Source organism: Cnephaeus nilssonii (assembly GCF_951640355.1).
Source record: "Cnephaeus nilssonii genome assembly, chromosome: 6".
Taxonomy (NCBI): domain Eukaryota; kingdom Metazoa; phylum Chordata; class Mammalia; order Chiroptera; family Vespertilionidae; genus Cnephaeus; species Cnephaeus nilssonii.
In genome coordinates this window covers 54,749,484-54,762,993 of record NC_137077.1, presented here as the reverse complement: position 1 = coordinate 54,762,993, position 13,510 = coordinate 54,749,484, and the positions used below count along the sequence as shown (strand labels likewise).

The 13,510-nt window shown below is 41.0% G+C and overlaps 1 pseudogene across 1 annotated transcript; it reads left to right on the top strand.

Moving 5' to 3' along the window:
• The first annotated feature begins 181 nt into the window (after positions 1-181).
• On the top strand, positions 182-5,287 carry LOC307101065 (small ribosomal subunit protein eS27-like; annotated as a pseudogene). The gene is made up of 2 exons: positions 182-185; positions 5,018-5,287. The product of its transcript is annotated as a small ribosomal subunit protein eS27-like (transcript).
• The last annotated feature ends 8,223 nt before the right edge of the window (positions 5,288-13,510 follow it).

Genomic DNA, 13,510 nt, shown 5'->3' with positions numbered 1-13,510 from the left:
TCTCTACGCGTGATTGGTCCGAGACCTCAACCAATCATCGACGAGATCAGACTCCCTCCCACCCTCTCCCAGTTGCGGTTTGATTCTGTCCACGCTCAGCTGTCGCTTGCTTCTCTTAGTACTTTTTTATCCTTTCTTGAATTTTATCCGACCCTCGCCATGCGGAGGAGGATTGACGCCAATGGGTGGGTGCACACAACGCCCCTGAAAGATAATACTTGTTGCAAAACAAACTATTACATAAAAGCATTTCTCTTTTCAATTTACACTGAGTGGCCAGATGATTATGACCACCTGACGTCTGTAGGCAAATTAGCCGTACACTGCATCGTACGGGATATGGAAGGCCTGTTCGAACACCTTTCCTGTCTGCAGTTACCAAGATAAAACGTCTCCAATTCGCACAGGAACACAAGGATTGGATAGTTGAGCCTTGGAAAAAAGTCATGTGGTCCGATGAATCACGTTTCCAGTTGCATCATGCAGATGGCAGAGTGAGAATTTCATGGAAACAGCACGAAAGCAAGCACCCCACATGCATGAGTACAACCCTTCAAGCTGATGGGTCAGTGTTATGGTTTGGGGCATGTTTTCCTGGCATGATTTGGGCCCTTTAATTCCTGTGGAACAACATCTGAATAGCACAACATACCTAAGTATCGTTGCTGATCAAGTTCATCCTATCATGTTGATGGCGTATCCCAATGGAGATGGCTTCTTCCAACAAGACAATGCGCCATGCCACGGTGCTTATATTGTGCAGGAGTGGTTTCAAGAACATGAGGGAGACTTTACCTTGCTTAGGTGGCCCCCACAATCACCAGATCTCAATCCAATTGAGCATTGGTGGGACAAAGTTAAAAGAGCCATCAGGCAGCTGGTTCCACAACCATCAAATCTCACAGAACTGGACAGTGCTATTCATCAGGCATGGTGTCAGATTCCTCGCATCACCTTTCAACATCTCGTGGAGTCAATGCCAAGAATCGCCACAGTATTGAAGGCAAAAGGTGGCCCAACGAAGTACTGATGGGGTGGTCATAATAATCTGGCCACTCAGTGTATACATACAACTTTAAGGCCATCTGGTAACTGTCAAAACCTTTCTACACAATTATGTCTGTATAATATGTTGTCCTCCAATAAAATTATAAATAAACAGTGGGGATCCGTTAAAGACAGAAGGTGTGTGTGTGTGTGTGTGTGTGTGTGCGCGCGCGCGCGCGCGTGCACACAAATTAGCCTTTAGGCCAGTGATGGGCAACCTTTTGAGCTTGGTGTGTCAAACTTCGCCAAAAAACTGAGCATAACTCGGGTAGTGTGTCACTTTGAGGAAAAAACATTATTTCGCAAATGTTTCATCCTCAGGAGCAGCAAATGTTTCATCCTCGGCATGCGGCCGCCTCAGCGGCTGCGTGTCATCAGAAATGGCTACGCGTGTCAGTGCTGACACGTGTGTCATAGGTTCGCCATCACTGCTCTAGGCTAAGGTGACCAGATTTTAACATTGATAAAGCGGGACACCATTGACCGGGGGCGGGGGGTTCTTTTTTTCTTCTTTTTTAAAAAATATATTTTATTGATTTTTTACAGAGAGGAAGAGAGAGGGATAGAGAGTTAGAAACATCGATGAGAGAGAAACATCGATCAGCTGCCTCCTGCACACCCCCTACTGGGGATGTGCCCGCAACCAAGGTACATGCCCTTGACCGGAATCGAACCTGGGACCCTTGAGTCCGCAGGCTGACGCTCTATCCACTGAGCCAAACCGGTTTCGGGTGGGGGGGGGGGCGGGGGGGTTTTCTTGATTAAAAATTTGGTAATCGCTTTTGGTTTTTTTAATAAAAGGAAATTCACTTCTTAGATCATCGTTGAATTTGCATCCTCTTTTCTTACTCATTATGTTAAAAATCTAAAAAAATAATTTAAAATTATATTATAAATTATTATATACATATTGCTTAAAAACACAGTAAGTAGGTATATAATTACATGAACATATTTTATTGTTAGTTTATAAATTAAATTAATTTGATTGTTATAAAGTAACTATATTTTAAAAATTATTTTAATCCTATATTTCTTTCTAAATAATAACAATACTAACTTGTATTATTTTTCCTCTGAATTTGCCGTAACGTAAGTCGTAAGTGTCACTTTCAAGGCCGGTGCTAGACTTTTTGCCGCCACTATAAATATAAATAATATGAGTACTGTCTGCTAAATTCAAGAAAATTTATGTATTTATGAAATAAATAAATTACTTACCTAAATTATCTGAATAGCTGATTTGTAATGACATCACTTGTTTAACTAGCTTACTAGCACGCAGTACGATGTGTATCGTCTGAGAGACAGTTACAAAATGTTTTCGTCGTTGCCAATCCCAAAAAATGCCATTGTTCATTAAGTCCAAACAATGGTGGTCGAATTCTAACAACTGATCAACAATGCGAACTTTGATAAGCAGTTCTCGATAATCAGTTCTCAACAATTATTTGTTATTATTAAAGTTTAACATAAAATTAACAAAAATAATATAAAACTCATATCCTGGCTAAATAGCCACATGGCCGCCGAAAACCGTATATTCCCTTCCCGTTCTCCCGCCGTTCCCTAGCTTGTCGTGCATTCTTTCCAAAAATTGGGACATTTTAAAAATGCCGTGAGACACGGGACAAACTGTTAAAAACTGGGACTGTCCCGCCAAAAGCGGGACATCTGGTCACCTTACTCTAGGCCCGTGGTTGGCAAACTGCGGCTTGCAAGCTACATGCGGCTCTTTGGCCCTTGAGTATGGTTCTTCCACAAAATACCACGGCCTGGGCGAGTCTATTTTGAAGAAGTGGCGTTAGAAGAAGCTTAAGTTTAAAAGATTTGGCTCTCAAAAGAAATTTCAATCGTTGTACTGTTGATATTTGGCTCTGTTGACTAAAGAGTTTGCCGACCACTGCTCTAGGCCATATAAAAACAAAGCGAAGGGGAAAGGAGACAACAGCAGCAACATTTTAGAAGCTAAAAAGGAAATGAAGGGATGGCAACTGGTTTAGCAAACCTGAGAAATTGATCCCTAACCAAAGGTAAACAAGAGCATGATTATACCTTTGAAAAACTCTGAGGAATCTGACCAGCCCCCAAGAAAAATCCCAAAGATACTCTCCTCAGGGTTCTCTCAATGAAATAGATGAAGGAATCCTATAACTAAGCCCTTCTCCTACATGCCCAGCCATCCTCACACAGTCTTTCCAATAAGCTTTTTAATGTCCTCACTCTTAAATAGAAGCAGACAGCCAAGGATCATTAGACATTTGAGGAAAGTCTTTTTGTTTTGTTTTAATTTTGTTGTTGTTGTTAATCCTCACCGGAGGATATTTTTCCATTTTTGTTTTTTTTAGAGAGAGTGGAGGTGAGAGGGAAAAACAGAGAAATACCGATGGCCTGCTCGAGCCCCAACCATGCCCTTGGTCGGAATCAAACCCGGGACCCTTTGGTCTCTATCCACAGAGCCAAGCTGGCTAGGGTGAGGAAAGTCTTTAGTATACTCCTTTAGGAGGAAATTAATAAAAATTAGAGGATCTGTCCAGAAGGTCAAACATCTAAATAATGAGAGTTTCAGAAAGAGAACAGAGACTCAGAGGGAAGAATAATCAAATAAATTATTTAAAAGTAGTCCCCTGAGCCTTAGCCAGTTTAGCTCAATGGATAGATAGAGCTTCCGCCAGCGGACTAAAGGGTCCAGGGTTCGAGTCCGATCAAGGGCACGGACCTCGGTTGCAGGCTCCATCCCCGGCCCTGGTTGGGGCGAATGCAGGAGGCAACCAATGGATGTGCCTCTCTCACGTCAATGTTTCTCTTTGTCTCTCCCCCTCCCTTCCACTTCCCCTCCCTCTAAAAACCAATGGGAAAACATCCTCTGGTGAGGATGAACAAAAAATAAAATAATATAAATAAGAGTATTCCCCTGAAATGAAGAACTGAGTTTCTTAACTAAAAGGGCATAGTATGTATCCAGCAAAACAAATCACGGCCACACCAAGACACATCGTTATAGAATATCAGAATACTGGACACAGAAACAATTCCAAAAGTTTCCAGAGATAAAGAACAAGTTGCATACAAGGGTCAAAAATAAGAACAGCATTAGGCTTATCAACACTGTAAGGTATAAGACAATGAAGAAATGCCTTCAAAATTTAGAAGGAAATTATTTTCAACCTAAAATTCCACACTTGGCCAAAATGGTTTAATTTTAAGTTCAGAATAAATATAATTTCAGATATGTAAGGTCTTAAAATATTGATACTTCAGACATTGTTTTTTAGAAAGATAGGATAGGATTTATTACACCAAAACAAATCGGTAAGTCAGTAAAGAGAAAGGTATTGCCCCAGCCAGCATTGTTCAGTGGTTAGAGCATTGGCCCTCTGATGGAAGGGTCCCAGGTTCAATTCCTGGCCCCGGTCTCACATTGATGTTTCTCTCTCTCCCCTCCCTTTCTCCCTTTTACTCTCTCTAAAAATAAATGGGAAAAATATCCTTGAGTGAAGATTAACAACAACGAGAGAGAGAGAGAGAGAGAGAGAGAGAGAGAGAGAGAGAGAGAACAAGCGTCCAGCAGGCATGGCTCAGTGGTTGAGCATTGACCTGTGAACCAAGAGGTCACAGTTTGATTCCTGGTCGGGGCACATGCCCGGGTTGCAGGAGAGGGCATGCATGAGGCAGAAGATCAATGATTCTCAGCATTGATGTTTCTCTCTCTCTCTCTCTCTCTCTCTCTCTCTCTCTCTCTCTCTCTCTCCCCCTCTCTCTCTCTCTCTCTCCCTCTCCCTTCCTGTCTGAAATCAATAAAAGTATATTTTAAAAGGGAAAGAAAGAAAGATATGGAACCCAAGAAACAGAAGATCCAGCACAAAAGAGAAACATAAGGAATCCTGAGAGCAATGGTGAAGGGAGATTCCATGTTGTAGGGCACGACTAGAGATCAAGATTAGAGCAGTTCAGCCTTTCCGGCGGTGAGGACCTCCCCACGGCAATAAGCCTCTCGCTAAGGACCTCCTCCATCCCTCTCCGGAAGAGGAGAAGAGGAAACACAAGAAGAAGCGCCTGGTGCAGAGCCCCAATTCCTACCTCATGGATGTGAAATGGCCAGGATGCTATAAATCACCACCGGCTTCAGCCACGCACCAACGGTGGTTTTGTGTGTTGGTTGCTCCACGGTTCTCTGTCCGCCAACAGGAGGAAAGCAAGGCTGACAGAAGGACGCTCCTTCAGAAGGAAGCAGCTCTAGAAGCACCTCCAATCAAGATGAGTGGGAAACCATCCCAATAAACACATCCTGTTTATTGTCTTGTTTCACTGGTAGGAAGGTCTTACCTCAAGTATCCAGGGCCAACCAGAAGAGTGGACTGCTAGTCACTGGGGGCAATTTTTGAAATGAAGGATATAGGGACTCCGTACCTAGAAAGATGAAAGCTGTTGATGCCAGCACTACAAAGAGGGTAAGGAGGATCTGGTAAGAACCCCTGAACTTCTGGAGGACACCTGAATCTTCACATTGATTCAGATGTGCATTGGCCAGAACAGAAGAAGAGAATAGTTATTTAATCACACATCCAGGCCAGATGTTGCATTTAAAACCTTGTGTGGTCATAAGACTATCTAGCAGAAGCCCTCGAAACCCAGCCCTTTAGGACATCGATTTTTAAAACATGTCATACCTGGTTATTTAGTCAGGTGCACTCTTTTCCCTTAGATTGTTAAATAAAAAATGACAGCCGCCCTGGCCTGTGTGGCTCAGTTATTTGGAGCCTTGTCCTGTATACAGAAAGGTTGCATGTTCAATCCCTGTTTGGGGCACTATGGAAGGCAACCAATTGATGTTCTCTCCCACATCAATGTTTCTCCCTACCCTTCTCTCTAAAATCAATATGCATATCCTTGGGTGAGGATTTTAAAAAATAACACAGTAGCTATCTGGTGTGAATGAATCAAAGCTAAACTTTTTTTGGTCAGATTAGCAAAAATATATTTTTTTGGTGTGCCCCAGAATTTTAGAAATTACTTTGTATGTGCCATGAAGTGAGAGAGGTTGAAAATCACTGCTCTATGATATTGTTTTACTTATCAGAGTAAAGTGAACTATATTTGGCTCCATCTTACTGGGCTTTTTCCTATCTCCAAAGTAATAAACTCCAATTCTTGAGCCTCTTATTCATTCCTCTCAGCTTACAGGAATATTTAAAACTTCTGTCACTTGAAAATGGCTTTTACCTTTCCTGTGCATTTTAACTAAATGTGTTGCAATCTATGGTGATTTGATTCTTTTTTTAAATTTTAATTGATTTGAGAGAGAGGGAGAGAGGAACATCAATTTGTTCCACTTATTTATGCATTCATTGGTTGATTCTTACACGTTCCCTGACTGGGGATCAAAACTGCAACCTTGACACATCAGGGATGCTCTAACCAACTGAGCTATCTGGCCAGGGTGTGATTTGATTTCTCATTCTGGTCCCTGTAACTTGAAACATTTCTTTGGATCCCCAATGACTTCTTAAAGCCAAGGGCCCCTTACCCATTTTTACTCAGGATGCCATTTCTAGGGAATATTCTGATTTGTATATAATGTCCTTAATAAAACTTGCGACTCCTGTCTTTGAATCATAAAAAAAAAAAGAAAAAGATTAGAGCAGTTCAGCCTGGCCAGTGTGGCTCAGTGGTTGAGCTTCTACCTGGGAAGTAAGAGGTCACCGGCTTGATCCCCAGTGGGGAGTGTACAGGAGGCAGCCAATCAATGATGTTTCTCTATCATGGATGTGTTTATCTCTCTGTCCATCTCCCTTCCTCTCTCTCTAAAGGTCAATAAAAACATATTTTTAGAAAGAGATTAAGAAAAAAATTACAACAGTTCAGATGATTTGGGAGTTCTTTCTTTTTTTTTTTTATGGCAAAGGTGGAAATTTATTGAGAAACAAGCACAGACTCTGACGTGGTGTGAATACCCATGTTCTGCGTAGTTCAGGGTTCGGGCTCTGGAAGAGGGGCCGCACGCAAATGAAAGAGATGAGACAAGAAATAATAATTTGGAAATATTGGGGGACCAGGCGGGAGCCCAACTCAAGAGGAGGGACTCCGCTTGTGCTCAGGCCTTGCCATCCTTTTATTCAGTTTGGGATACACCTATAGCCCTTAGGCAGGCAATTTCCAGTAACACGCAGACTATCTTATCAGTAAGGATTTACATGACTGTCTGGTGGGGAAGTTGCTTCAGCTACCATTGTCTCAACTAAACAGTGGGTGCATAGCTCTGCCCTTTGCCAGGGCTCAAGGGTCACCAGCATTCCGGGCTCCTTGTCCACACCTCTCTGCTAGTGAAGATAATAGGCCCTTTTCCACAACGTGGGGAGGGGGAAAGCGTCCCACAGCACAGACTCCCACGTGGGGAGGGGGAAAGCGTCCCACAGCACAGTCTCCTATGTGGGGAGGGGGAAAGCGTCCCCGGGAGTTATTTCTTCAAGAAAGAAAATTGAGAGAATACCTAATGCATTTGAACTTATTGAGAAGAGATTTGTATAATCAGAGGAGAGTTTGGGGCTATATTAATGATAAGTATCTAGAAAGCTAAGGGGCTGGAGGAGAAGACTAATTCCAATGAAAGGAAAAGTTGTGCTGGAAAAACCTAAAAGGATGGTAAAACTAACAAGACGGGGAAGAATTAATAGGCCTAAACCTAAATGAAATAAAAAACCTAGAGAGGTATTTGAAACATTGCCATCTCATTTGTTTGGAGGCCCGTTAAAGAATTGCAGAATTGAGCTTTGTTGTTGTGTTTTTGTTTGTTTGTTTTGCTTTCCAAAGAAAGGGACAGAAGGCCCACTCAAGATGGTGAGTCTGAGAGGAAAGCCTCCCTGTAGTGAAGCTGCCCCCAGCTTTCCAACCCAGGAAACTGCAAGGAAGCTTGGTTTGGTGCCAAATGGAACAGGGGAATTTGAGACCACAAGTCATTTTTAAAGAAATTTGCAGCCTGGCTGGAGTGGCTCAGTGGTTGAGCGTGGACTTATGGATCAGGAGGTCACAGTTGGATTCCAGTCAGAGCACATGCCTGGGTTGTAGGCTTGATCCCCAGTAGCGGGTGTTGCAGGAGGCAACTAATCAATGATTCTCATCATTGATGTTTCTATCTTGCTCTTCCTCTCCCTTCCTCTCTGAAATAAATAAATATATATAGCCCTAGCCGGTTTGGCTCAGTGGATAGAGCATCAGCCTGCAGACTGAAGGGTCCCAGGTTCGATTCTGGTCAAGGGCACATGCCTGGGTTGTGGGCTCGATCCCCAGTAGAGGGCCTGCAGGAGGCAGCAGATCCATGATTCTCTCTCATCATTGATGTTTCTATCTCTCTAACCCTCTCCCTTCCTCTCTAAAATCAATAAAGAAATATATTTAAAAAATATATATACATATATGTATTTATTTAAAAATAATAAATAAATTTGCAGTCCAATTTCACACCAATTGGTTGGTTTAAAAAAAAATTCAAGCAGTAAGTTTAGATTTAAGTGGTCCCAGGCACTTGGCAGAAGCAAACACATCCATTCTGAAAAAATGTCCCTTCATCCTAGGCACCAAGGAACTCCTAAAAATCACTTTCCAGTAAAGTTAGTAGCTCATAGTAAAAATGACAAAACACACAAAAAGGTAAGATACTATGAATGAAAACCAGAAGAAACAATAGCAGAAGCTGAGCCTCAAAGACTTCAAATATTGTTAATTATCTGACACATTTAAAATAATTATGCTTAGCCGAAACCAGTTTGGCTCAGTGGATAGAGCGTCGGCCTGCGGACTGAAAGGTCCCGGGTTCGATTCCGGTCAAGGGCATGTACCTTGGTTGTGGGCACATCCCCAGTGGGGGCTGTGCAGGAGGCAGCTGATCGATGTTTCTCTCTCATCGATGTTTCTAACTCTCTCTCTCCCTTCCTCTCTGTAAAAAGTCAATAAAATATATTTAAAAATAAATAAATAAAATAATTATGCTTACTATATTTAAATGAAACCAATTTGAAAATATATCAGAAAACTATAAAATGTGACCTAACATTTTTAAAATAGAGGTTCTAAAAATGAAAAATATAAAGTTTTCAATTAAAAACGGAATGGATAGCCCTAGCCGGTTTGGCTCAGTGGATAGACCTGTGAACTGAAGGGTCCTGGGTTGGATTCTAGGGTGCATACCTCGGTTGCAGGCTCCTCCCCTGCCCGGGTCCTGGTTGGGCGAGTCAGGAGGCAACCAGTTGATGTGTTTCTCTCACATCAGTATTCCTCTCTGTCTTTCCCTCTCTCTTCCACTCTCTCTAAAAATCAATGGAAAAATATCCTCGGGTGAGGATTAAACACACACACACACACACACACACGCGCGCGCGCGCGAAAACCCTGGATGGATAAACTAGTTTAAGAAGCAATCAGTCTTCATATAAGAATTCCAGTTAGTAAGTACAGAAGGAATTATATACTGTCATCATTTTACAATCCTAATGAAATAATTGATCTAGGCAATAGTCATCAATGACTTTCAGAAGCATTAGTTAAGAGGCTTATAGGTAAATCAAGCTGACACCATGTACATACAGTGATAAAACTTAACATCATGTAAAGGTGAACAACGAGACATTATGTGCTTCTTGATGGGATACAATAGGCCATACAGAGCATTATCTATGAAGGGTTCTTGCCAAAAATACAAGACTATTTTATTTTATATGCTTTTATTGATATGAGAGAGAGAGGGGGATAGGAAGAGAGAGAGAAAGAAACATCAATGAGAAATACCAATCAACTGCCTCCTGCACTCCCCCTACTGGGAATTGAGCCTGCAAATGGGGCATGTGCCCTAATGGGGAATCCAAAGGATGCTCAATCAACTGAGTGAGCCACACTGGCCAGGGCAAAATACAGGACTTTAAATATAACTACCGGTTTACAGGAAATATGAGAAACAAATAAATAAATAAGTAAACAAACAGCATATCTTTAAAGCATCCAGAGTAGGGTTATATGGTGTGATTCTGATGTAATCAGGAATAAAATTGACTTAAAGCCCCAGTTTTTTCAACAAATACATTACAAGGAAAAAGGGGGATGAGAACTGTTAAAGATGAAAAGAAATCTAAGAAACACATCATCCAAATGCAATGGATAGGTCTTGTTTGGATCCTGACTTTTATAAACCCAGAAATTCTACTTCTGGGTATATAGCTGAAGAAACCTAAAACACTATTTAAAAAAGATATGCCCTAACCGGTTTGGCTCAGTGGATAGAGCGTCGGCCTGCAGACTCAAGGGTCCCAGGTTCGATTCCGGCCAAGGGCATGTACCTTGGTTGCGGGAACATTCCCAGTCGGAGGTGTGCAGGAGGCAGCTGATCAATGTTTCTTTCTCATCGATGTTTCTAATTATCCCTCTCCCTTCCTCTCGGTAAAAAATCAGTAAAAAATATATACATTTTTAAAAAAGATATATTCACCCCTATATTCATTGCAGCATTATGGAAGATAATAGACAAGATATGAAAGCAACCCACGTGGCCATCAATAGACAGTGGATAAAAAGTGGTGGTACATATATACAATGGAATATTACTCGCCATAAAAAGAATGAAGTCTTACTATTTGCTTATTTGCTTACTAGAATGGACCTACCTAGACGGTATTATGCTAACTGAAATAAGTCAGACAGAGAAAGACAAATACCATAAGATTTCACTTATATGTGGAATCTAAAGAACAAAATAAAGGCACAAACAAAATAGAAAGAGTCATAGATGCAGAAAACACACTGACAGTTGATAGAGGGAAGGGGTTTGGGGGGCTGGGTAAAATAAAGGTGAAGGGATCAAGAAATATGAATTGGTAGTTACAAAATAGTTACAGGGATGTGAAGTTTAGCGTATGGAATATAGTCAATAGTATAATAACTATGTATGGTGCCAGGTGGGTACTTGGGGCATCACTTTGTAAATTATATAATTATCTAACCACTATGCTATGCACCTGAAACTGATATAAAACTGATATAAAATAATATTGAATGTCAACTGAGATTAAAAACTAAAATAAAAACTTGTATGAGTCAATGAAAAAATTCGGATACTGGCTGGATATTATATGATATTAAGGTATTGTTTTATTACCAAAGGGAAACTGGGTTACTGTTATAAAGGGGACAGGGAGGACTAGGTCTAAATGTAGTCCCTGGAGCACCTGGAGCACTTACCACCACCTGGTTTACCACATATTTGTTTATGGTCCCCATCAAACTGTAAGATCCATGAGGGTAGAGGACTGTGTCCATCCAATCCATTGCTCTATCCCTGGTTGCTGTAGTTTAGTAGTTGTTTAATAAATACTTGCTGAATGAAGAAAAAGAGCCCTGGCTGGTTTGGCTCAGTGGATAGAGCATCGGCCTGCAGACTGAAGGGTCCCGGGTTCGATTCCAGTCAAGGGCATGTACCTTGGTTGCAGGCACATCCCCAGTGGGGGTTGTGCAGGAGGCAGCTGATCGATGTTTCTCTCTCATCGATGTTTCTGACTCTCTATCCCTCTCCCTTCCTCTCTGTAAAAAATCAATAAAATATATTTTTTTAAAAAAAGAAAAAGAAAAAGATATCATTGTTAATTTTGCTCATTGTAAAAGTGGTATTGTTATGTTATGTTAAAATTTCTAGATGGAAAAATAGTACAGTATTGCCCTGGTGGGTGTGGCTCAGTTTGTTGGGCCTTGTCCTGTGCACTGAAAGGTCACTAATTCGAATCCAGTCAGGCACATGCCTGGGTTTCGGGCTTGATCCCCTAGTAGGGGGTATGCAGGAGGCAGTTGATCGATGTTTCGCTCTCATATAGAAGTTTCTCTCTCTCCCTCCCTCTCCTTTCATCTCTCTAAAAAAAAATTTTTTTTAATTTAAAAAACAACACCCAGCATATCTTTAAAGCATCCAGAGTAAGGTTATATGGTATATGCATTGTCAAAACTCATACACCTACAACATATAAGGCCTGTGCATTTCACTGCATGTCAATTTTACCACAATAAAAATTAAATTAAATTAAAAGCAGCCATAGAAACAGATTGCCTTCAAAGAACGAAGTGGAGAATAGGTAAAATTCTACGTGATTGTTGACAGTAAAAAAACGCACACACAATACTAAGTTAGTGTCTTCTAAAGTTTAACTCTTAAGACAGAATTAGGACACACCAAAACAATAATATATACATTGGGAGGCTGATGAATAAAGTTAAATTTTCTAGTTTTCTTGTATTGTTTGTAAGGAGAGAGTGCTGATTATCTAACTAGGTTTGCAGACTGAAGGGATCCATTGGCCTGAGCGCATCAAAGTCCAATAAGATACGAACTGGAGTTTGCAGCCAAGAAAGTAAGGATTTATTAAAGAGATGGCAACTCACCCAGAGTCACAGGTAGCTAGCTCATGCTCTAAGACTGGCTCCCCGATGGCTTCCAGGGATGGATTACATAGGGGAAAATATCATTAATCATGATGACTAATAGGGTTAGGGTGGTGGTCTCTACTGATTGGTTGGTGCTAGGGTAGGGCTAATTGATTATTACACTTGGTCCTGATGTCAGCTATGGAGTTGCTCTGTCCAACTTCACAAGGATTTGTTCTGTGGGAGCGTTTCGCTTTCCTGGGTCTGGAGCAAAATCACAACTGAGGCCACGATATTGTGTTTAGTTTGATTGAAAACTCTGTCTCAATAGTCAATAGACCCAGGACCTTGTTTCTAAGACCCCTGGACGCCAACCAGAACCTCATTGTCCTGAGGGCTCAATGATTAAGCAAGGGAGAAAGAGGTGGATGAGTCAGCGTGCTAGGTGAGGCTAGTATGAGTCGAAGGGAAAAAATAAAAATAAAAGGCCAGATTAAAGAAAATAAGATTTCTCTGCAGTTACAACTATGTCTTTCAGTTTCAAATCCACGCTTCTTATATACTGCTGTGATGCTGGGGCTGGTATTCTGAAAACTACATTTCTTTTTTTTCCCTATTAAATAGATTTTATTTTATTTTTTATGGTAGTTTTAGATTCACAGAAAAAAATTGAGCATAAAGTACAGAGTTCAGTCCCCACTACCATCAATAACCCACACCAGAGTGGTACATTAATTACAATCAATGAACCTACATTGACACGTTATTATCATCTAAAGTCCACAGTTTACACTAGGGTTCATTCTTGGTGTTGTGCATTCTACGAATTCTGATAAATCTACAATGACATGTATTTACTATTAATAGTATCATTGCCTTAAATATCTCTGTGATCTGTCTGAGCATCCCTCCTCCCCATAACTCCAGGCAAACACTAATTTTAAAAATCACTTCCACAGTTTTGCCTTTTCCACAGTGTCATATAGTTGGAATCATACAGTATGGAGCCTTTTCAGATTAGCTTCTTTCATTTAGTAAAATGCACTTGAAGTTCCCCCATGTCTTTTTA